We start from the raw sequence: 10,070 nt of genomic DNA on the forward strand, positions 1-10,070 counted from the left end.
TTTCTAAGTCCTATGTATAAAATACATAGTGTTTAGCAATGGATGCCCTCTTCTCTCTCTGCTTCCGCGTCTCCCCTCTCCCCTCTTCCCTCTCCTCTCTCCCCTCTCCTTTCTCCTTACCCCTGCCCCCTACACACAGACACTAAGAAAGAAGTCTTCAAATGTGTTTTTCTTATCTTCTTCTGGCCAGGATATTTTCTTTAGACACTGTAGAGTCAAAGAAATTGGACTAGTAACCAAACCCTCTAAGAAGACAAATTAGAAAGTTCACAGTCCATTGTGGTTTTGTATTGAGTATAAAGCAAGAAGAAATGAGGTTAGGTAGCACACGTATTTCCAGAGGGCAAACCATGTGCATGGAGTCCTGCAGGCCAGAGGCACTTTGATCCCAGGTACTTAGTAATTTGTAGCAACCTGATATAAGACATTTTGTTTCTGGTTGTGGGTTTTGCCTAACTCATTTATTACAACAAATGACAGTGAACCCAGCACTCTTGATGTATTTATCTACCAACTTGCTCTAACCCAAATAACCCAGGGAGAGAACAGCAGCATGAAACCTATCTATCATTCTGAATTAAACACTTGCTATCACATCATGAAAATGTGCCCTTTTTGAAATCTGTATACAAGATCAATAATAAAAATCATGCCTCGAGAACAAACCTAATGAGGTTGAATATCAACCTTCAAAAACAATAGGAGATGGAATTTTATAGCAAACAGTCTAAAAACTAGCCAATAACTAGCTTAATTTAAAACATGATCCTATTGTGACTATTTTAAGATTTGGGGGGATTAATATTTACTGATAAGCATACAGAGGAAGGCTTTGGGAATTTTCATTACCATATTGTCTATTACTACTTCTATGTTTAAAAAAATTCTCCTTATTGCAAGCAGGGTACAGTCAATTTGTACATATTGGATTTAATTTTCTATTAAGCAAATAAAAAAAATGCTTAAATGCAATTTATAGATCTCAGTCTTCTCTCACATGTTGTATGGCACTTTCATTTATAGTGTCATATGAATGACCTCATGCTGAAAACATTTCATTTTGCATTTCCAAAGTGCAAGCAGAACTCATTAAGTGAAGAAAATGTAAGCCATAATTTATATAGAAAAGAAAATACTCCAATCATAACCCAGTGGTTTTATAGAACCAATATGCTCCTGGTTCAGTCACCATGTGAGTGCGAAATGAGGTTGAATTTTCTTTTCCATACTCAAGCTATTATACTCAAATCCTCTCCTAAGAACAGCCAAGAGCTGTTCATGCCCCCTCCCTCAAATGATCTTCAGCTTTTTGAGACTTTTTCAGGTTGCCTGTCACCTCTGCACTCAAGACCTCCGTGGTCTCTGACATCTTGTGAACTGCCAGCTATCAGCAAGCTACACGACACGAGTGTCCTCTGACACTCTCTACTCCTGAAGGCAACCTGGGATCTTTGAGGGGACATGAGACAAAATCTCTTTTGAACACGCTAAAAAAATCAACAATTAGTTATTATTCAAAGCTATATATTCTGGCTCAGTCTCGTAAGAGAAATGCTAACGAGTAATCTCAGGATCTTTATGTTTGCGGGATACAGCAAGGAGGTGCATGCAGGGGCCGCTTTCTTGCCTTGAAAGCCCATCTTTCAAGGTGAGAGCTGACAGGGGATTGATCAAGAATCTGTGACCTGAGAACTCAGCATTGGAACACACGTAGGTGAATATGAACGTGAATCTTGATTAGGAGATTGTGGTTTGAAAAGTGAGCTATTTGCCTTGGTGAGCACTCTGCTGGCACTGATAAATTGGTTGGTAGGAATGCCCTGAAGGAAGCAATCAGGTTATTTATTGGTGTGTGGTCTTATCTTTCTCACTCACACAAAGCTTTTGCTGGGACAAATGACTCAATGGTGTGAGCAGAACTGGATTAGGACAAAGCACACAGCTTGACACCAGGGTTTTAGAGGCCTATAACAACCATGTAACAGGCCCAGTTCCTACCTGCCATGGCTGACTCACCTGGGCAGAGAAAGCATTCCCATCAAAACCATCAGAGCCCAGAGTTCTAAACTTAACTTGGACTTGCAATCAGAATCCAGCAAAAGGGTGTGTGTGTGTGTGTGTGTGTGTGTGTGTGTGTGTGTGTGTGTTGGTGCTGTCACTAAGGACTCATAGTAAAATCACATGAAAATGAGGGCACAAGAACATGATCACTTCCAGGTATAGTTGAGGAGAAAGGTGAAAGGTTTTACTGTAGACATAAAGGAGAGAACTGCCAGAGCCATCAGGAAGGGATCTGACACACACTAGTACACATCACAGTCAATGGCACACATCTGTAGCATCAGCATTTGTGAGTGTAAGACAGTAAGACCAAGAGTTCTAGGACAGCCTGAGCTGTAATAGCAACTTCCAAGCTAGATGAAACTGTATGACAAGATTCTGTCTCAAAAAAAAAAAAAAAAAATCAGGGGAAAAAGTAAAAACAAGGAACAAATACTGTTACATTTTGCAATACTACATTTTCTAGAAGCTACTGCTAAAATATTCTGTGCTCCTATGATTTTCTTCCCACTTAGCAATGACTTTCCACTACTCCATCAAAACACATGTTTACACTAGTTGTAGGGGACAACAACAAGTGGCCCTTGTTCTCTGCAATTAACTTTGCAACACCAAGGACCGAACCCAGGGCTGTAGGATGCATGTCTGAGCTCTATTTTCTATTCTCCTTTTCCTTTTTATTTTTAGACAAAGTCTCACTAAGTTGACTAGACGACCTTGAACCCACTCTACAGGTCAAGCAGACTTTGAATTTGTTTATTCCAGCTTCAGCCTCCAGGTTAGTCTACAATTCAGAATCTTATTCTATGTAGCACATTTTTTTTCTAATTTTGTTCAATATCTTAAAGTTACCCACACTACACAAAGCAATATATATAGTTAGCGCAGTGCCTATTAACATATCGATACAGTCTTCCCAGATTTAGGAAAGTCATTCTAAAATGCATATGGAGGCGCACATAAGCGCATATCATAGAAATAGAATCAAATGTGGAGAAAAAAGAACAAAGCAGGAAGTATGGCACTAAGTGATCACCAAGCATTTCAAAGCTGGAGTAATCAAAATAGCATAGCATTGACATGAAAACAGATACACTGCTCAATGGGACAGAATAGAGCCTAGAGATAAACCCACACAATAACTCTTGATAAGCATAGATGAAACATTTCTCAATAAAATGTTAGTAAATCAAATTCAACAATAGCATATTAAAGAGATCAATATCCGTGACCAAGTGAGATTCATGTCAGGGACACAGGATGGCTCATTATATTAAAATCAATGATCATATTAACCATGTCAGCAGAATGAGGGACAAAAATCACATGACAGTCAGTCAATAGATACACAAAGGTATTCAGTATAATTCAGCGTCTTTCATGGTAAAAATGTAAGGCAATTACACATCCAAGAAATATACTTCAGAGACTGAAGGCTTGTAGGTAAGAGTTTTTGCTGCTCTTACACAAGACCTGATTTGATCTTCTCAACTATCTGCAATTCCAGTTGAAATCTAATGTCCCATTTTGGCAAGCATAGCACATGTGCTAGACATACCTGTGTGCAGGCAAAACACTCATACCCATAAAATTAAAACCAATAAATCTTTAAAAACTGAAGTCTACATCAATATAGCCAAAAATTGAATCTGCGAAAGCAGAAAGCTCTCTTTCTGACTTACAGAACAAGAAAAGGGTGCCTACTTTTACCATTCTTAAAAGTCCTAGCCGAACAATCCTGCAAGAGAAATAATAAGCACCCCAAGTGAAAGTGAAGTCAGATTGTTACTGTTTGTAGCTGACAGGAATGCATACAGAGAACCCCCAAACCCACAAAAACCTACTAGAACCAGCACACAAAATAATCAACAGCGCAATGTGCCAGAGGGAATTATCTGAAATAGAAATCAAGAAAGAAATCACATTTATATGAAACAGAAATAAAACCTGAGAATAAATTAGGCAAAGAGCCAAAAGGATACCATAATAACAACTGTAACACACTCATGACAGAAACTGAAGAGGCGCTCACTAATGTGCATTCTGTCTCTGCTTTTTATTTCTTTCAAGAATTGTTGAAGATTTTCCTTCTTGATTTCTTTCTTGTTGCATCCAACTGGTTGTGCAAAATTAAGTAGTGGATTGAGAAATCGCTCATTTGGGTATTGCTTGAGTTTGAATCCCCAGCAACCACATAAAAAGCCAGGTATGACTGTAATCCCATCACTCATACTCAGGGTCAAGACAGAATCTGAGGAGTTCACTGGGATATCCAGCCCAAATGTCAGGCCTCTGGTTCCCTAACAGAATTTGTCTTGAAGCAATAAACTAAAGAGAGAAAGAAAACATCCAAAGTCCCACTGTGTTCTCTGTATGCACAGGCACAAGTACATGCATGAATATACTCATCTACACACACACACACACACACAGAGAGAGAGAGAGAGACAGACAGAGAGAGAGAGAGAGAGAGAGAGAGAGAGAGAACATACAGATACAGCATACAACAACTCATGTATAACACACAGAAACTACAGATGAACAACACACACAGACACACAACACACAGACACAAATACATAAAGACAACAAATACAAGTCATTATAGATTGTTTAATTTCTATGTATTTATATAACTTCCAAAGTTGTTGTTACTGATTTCTAGCTTTACGATTATACATTGATCAGAAAAGATACTCAATATGAGGTTGTTTTTTTTTTGTTTGTTTGTTTGTTTGTTTGTTTCTGGGACATGTCTTCTGGCCTTCAATGTGCTGTCCTCTAGAGAATGTTCCACATACTGACGAGACAGATGTCTCGAAATAGAATAGAAACTGCTGGGTGGGGTTCTGTAGTATTTGTTGAGTCTGTTAGGCAACAGGTACAAGTGAGGTCTGGTAATTCTTGCTCCAGCCCCAGCAAAGCATCCATTGTCTGTAGTGGGACGTAAGAGCTCCTGGCTATGACTATGTTGAACAGTACTGCCTTTAGTACTGGCTGCCTGTGTATTTACAGTAGCCCATTCCTACTGCTTAATTCCTCAACCTCTTTACTGTTATATAATGGCTCTCTTGTTCCTTTTTAATATATTTTTAATACCTAATAGATTTACAATATCAAATATTGCTGTATCTCTTTCTGCTTTGTTTGAGTTTCCATGTACATCCCTTCATTTTTCACTCTATCTTTGTCCTTAGATTCAGGAAAAAAAAAATCTCTTAAAAGCACATATAATTGCTTTGTTTTGTTTTGTTTTGTTTTGTTTTGTTTTGTTTTGTTTTGTTTTGTTTTACAAGGTTTGTAGAGGGTACAACTTCTGTGTGCTCATAGATAAGTACCAGGAAAACCAGAAATGTTAAGCACTCAGGTTTATCTCTTCAACAGAAGATATGTATATTTGTGTTCCACCCAGAGCCTTCTGGAAGTCAATGCAGTTAATAACCTGGTGACTTGGACTATCTGTGGGGATAGACCTGAATGTCCCAGACTATTGTGTTTATCCCAGACTCTTCCTCCCTAAACTTTATCCTGAGCATTGTTATTCAGTCAATCATCCTTATAAAAAAAATATCACATGTATTTTATAGCTAGGTGACCTCTGCACTCTCTGTAAGACAAAGACCACACCAGATCCTCCCATAGGCCCTTAAGCTACAGAGATCATGTACATGGAAGAGATCACATGTACTTTACAAAAGAGTTTTCTAGGTGATCACCTATTAAGCTTTTTTGTCTACATGGAACTGGGACAGTTGTAACGAGGAACCTTTTTTTCTAAAACATCACTGTACTTGGCTATGTCTAAATTAAACTGCCTGGCGTCAGTCTAGAAGTTTGAACCAACAAGAGCTATTAAATGTTGTTGAACCAGATTTCTTGCTTTCCTCAGGCAGATTGTTTCTCTGATAACCCTTGGTATTTGCAGAGACCTCCCCAGAGGTTGTTCATTTTTGTTTTGTTTGTGTTTGTTTATTCATTCAATCACTCTGCCAGTTAACTGGAGAATTAAATGTGTTCGTACTCCAGATAGTACTATGCAAAGTCTTACTAAAGTAATAGTGTATTTTGGTGACTTGCTTATTATTCTTGATTTGTCTGTTATATAGGCTTTTACTTTGAGATTACCAAGAGGCTTTGAATACTAAGACTGGTACAAGACTGGGTAGATTACATCCAAGGCTCATAGCCACCAAAGCCTGCACAGTCTCAGGAAGAGGGAAGGTACAATGGGTTGGTCTGATGCTGTTTGTATTCAAATGCTTCTATGTTATTTCAATACAAGCCAACTAGGAGGAAGAGAGGTCTTGGGGTCTGAGGCAGAGACCACAAAAGACAGAGAGATGAAGAAGAAGGAAGAAGATGCCATGGGGTAGGTGGATCATGGGGTAGGTGGCACACAGCCATGATGACCATCGATTTGGTGTAGGAGCAAGCCAGGCAAAAAACAACAAGTTATATCTTGGGATATTGACAGGGAGGTAAACAAAATAGCATAGATGTTGATATCTTCCCAGCTCTAGTGTTTTAAGGATTATTATAAATATAGAGGTTCTATGTCTTTTATTTGAGAACTAAATGATCTAAGATGAGATCCCCAAATAGAATCTCTCAAATGATTACTATAACAGGAAGATGTTCATCATTCTACTCCAACATTAAAACTGATATGTAGGTCCATATCAAAGTTGCATAAGTTACTGCTTGATGCCAGAAGTGATCTAGAGGCTCCATCATGAGCTAGAAAGAATAATGGCTGCAGAATAGGTTGGACAAAGAGTAGCAGGTAGTCTCTTTGCCATGTGGCATAATGCAGTTCTCCAGAGTCAGTATCACTTTGGAAACTGTGAGTCTAGGCTCAGCATTGTACTTCATTATGATTGTCTTGATACTGAGTACTTCGATGGCTTAGGTTGTATCCTTGGTCACTCCCTCAGTGATGGGTACCTCTCTCTCCAGACTGTGCTACTTGGAGAGAAAGAATGATGACTGTAACTCTTTCTCTCTTCCTTCCTTCTCCAATGCCCCCTTTATACTGATCTACTAAACACAAGTGCTGTGGACTCTCAAAAGGTTTCCTCATCTCTTCTGCTGATAGCTTGGTACTCAGACAACTGTTCAATTCGTTGTGTCTGTGGAGAAAGCTCTAAAAGGCTCTTACTCAGCTGCTACCTTGTTCTGTTTTTTGAAAAGATCCATGTAAGAAAAGAGTGTATCCCTGAACTTGAACATTCACATGTAAATAAATATAAGATGCTCCCAAACCTTGTAACAGCACTATCTGAGTGTAGAAAATAAATTTCTGGGCCACAAAAGTCCAAAACCCCTCTGAATATAGCATTTTATTAGGAAAATGTTTAAAATTATAAGATCAAGAGAAATCTGGGAATTTTACAATTCATTTGACAAGTCTCCTCTTAGGAAAGAAATGTCAAAACAATATTAGGGAATTTTAAAGTATACATGAATAGTATAAGCATTATCATCTTTTCTTTATCTGTGGTTCCCTTGATGGATGAGCCTTTGTCCTGTACTAAAACACAGTTCAGTTGTTAGGAAGCATTTGATGATTGGCTGAGTGAGTTAATGAACAACATTTAATTAACCATCTTAGAGCTCAGCATTTTCAATCTAGCTTATAGATCTTGGAAACTAAAGTCCAAAAGAGCCATGTCAAAAGAAAGAATACTTTATTCTGAGTGTTTTTGCTGATGCATTAAATTGGTGAATACCTAAGCTCCACAGAAGTTCAGTAAACCAAAACAACAAAACAACAAAACAAAAAAGTCAAGAAAAGGTAGAGCACATTGATCTTTAAGCAGAAGGTGGCTCCAGGCACAGGGCTAAGAGACAGAGTAGAGTTAAACCATGTACTTCCTTCAGGATAGGGGTTTGTCTTAGTTTGCTTTCTGCTGTTATGATAGATGAAATTGCCAAAAGCAAGTTGGAGGGGAAAACAGTTTATTTCTGTTTGAAGATTGAATTTCATAATTAAATGAAGCTAAGGCAGGAACTCAAGGCAGAAACTTGGATCAGAAACTAAAGCAGAGTCCATGGACTAACATTTGTTACTGGCTTTCTTCTTCTAGTTTACTAATCCAGGTTGTTTTAACAGCCTAGGCTTACCTTCTGATAAATGTACTGCCCATACTAGACTGAGCCTTCTTACACCAATTAGCAATCTATAAAATTCCTCAGAGACATATTCATAGGCCAATCTAATGTAGGCAATCTGTTTAACTGATGTTCCTTCTTCTTAGTTATGTCTAGGTTGTGTCAAGTTGACATATAAAACTAGCCAGCTCTGTCCCTTGTCAACTTGACACATATACATATCACTATCAAATCATAACCTTTCCTTTACTGTTTATCTAAAACATCCCATGTTAATAGCAACATATAAAATACAGTTCAAGTTTTAAAAGTCCTATTCTCATTAGAATTTGCAATGTTTTAAAACTTCAATTATCTCTTTAAAGTCCAGTCTCTAAATTGCAGATTCCTATAAAAATCAAATCAAGTTATGTACGTCCTTATTCCAATATGAAAGAACAAAAAAAATAATAAAGCAATCACATTTAAACAAAATCAAAGTCCTGACTCCTTATGACATAATCCTCTGGACAACAAAGGGTTTGGAGATATCCGTCTTCTTTATTTCTGCCATCCAAAGCACACACAGCTTACTTAATAGCCTCAGGCTGGCTCCACTTCACAACTGCCACTGAACTTTCTGCATGTCCCATGGTCTTGACATTCTCCCAAATTCTGGGGTCTCTACTAAAACTGAGGCTATGCCTCATCAATGGCCTCTTCTTGCCTCTCTTCAGTGTCTCCAAACATGCTACAGACAGTCAGGTCTTAGCTGCTCCCCATGACACCTTTCCCCTTAAATCTTACATGTCTTATGTCTTTAAAGTCAGCACCATGTAGGAGATACTTACACATTGTCAACTTGGCTATAAGCTTGACATCCAGTTCTGGCTTCCCTGAGCTATAGCTTCTACATGCCAAATCTGAGGAAATACATTCCAAAAGATTTTACCTCAATAAAGTTATTTATTTATTTATTTATTTATTTTACTATTTGTTTGTTTGTTTGTTTGTTTATTAAGATGACATTTTACTCCTGGATATATAGAATCAAGTGTCTCTGTAAGGTGATAATTTCACTTCCACAAATTCTTAATTCAAGTACATACATAAACAATCAATATAGAGTCTTTGAGAAATTCTCAAACTTTATGCGTTAAACCACCAACATCTGCATTTCTCTCATATTCCCATCATCTAGTTTTTCCAGTTCAAATTTGAGAACGCTTCTACATTCCCCTTTTAAAAAATGGCTGGATCCTATTATTGGTACCATTTTTTGTCCTAAATTACTTTATGACAAAAAGAAAAAAGCAACTTGAAAGGAAATGGGTTACAACTTACAGGTTACTGCCCATCATCAAAGAAAGGATCAACTCAAAACAGGAACCTAGACTCTAGAGCACACACCATGGAAACGCACTGATGACTGACTTGCTCCCTCTGAGTTAGACAGCTGGATTTTTTTTTTATACAGCTCAGGTCCACAGTGGCTTATGTTCTTCTTCTCCTATACCAATAATCAAGAAAATATCCTTCCAGCATGCAAGAGAGGCCAATTTGGAAGAGCCAATTTTTCAGTTAAGGTTCTCTTCCCATGGGTGTCTGAGTTATGTCAAGTTGATAAAAAGAAAAAAGCTAGCCAGATCAAAGTTCTAGTCAACAAAAGTACATAGATTATGAAGTTTTGAGGTGCTGTCTATGTATCTCATGTAGGAGTAATCTTTGAAAGCAGCATGCTCACTAATTCAGACTTCAGTGGAAGTAAAGTCTTATGATTAGTGTTCATCCAAATGCATGCATATTTCAGCTAATATTTAGAACCTGGTCCCAGCAATTAGATTCCAACCAATTCTTGTTGGATTCTCAAAAAACAAGGAAGCAAATAATTCCAAAATCATTCCTCCATAACAGGAAAG

Source organism: Grammomys surdaster, unplaced genomic scaffold, assembly GCF_004785775.1.
Source record: "Grammomys surdaster isolate TR1022 unplaced genomic scaffold, NIH_TR_1.0 126546, whole genome shotgun sequence".
In the NCBI taxonomy this organism is placed as follows: domain Eukaryota; kingdom Metazoa; phylum Chordata; class Mammalia; order Rodentia; family Muridae; genus Grammomys; species Grammomys surdaster.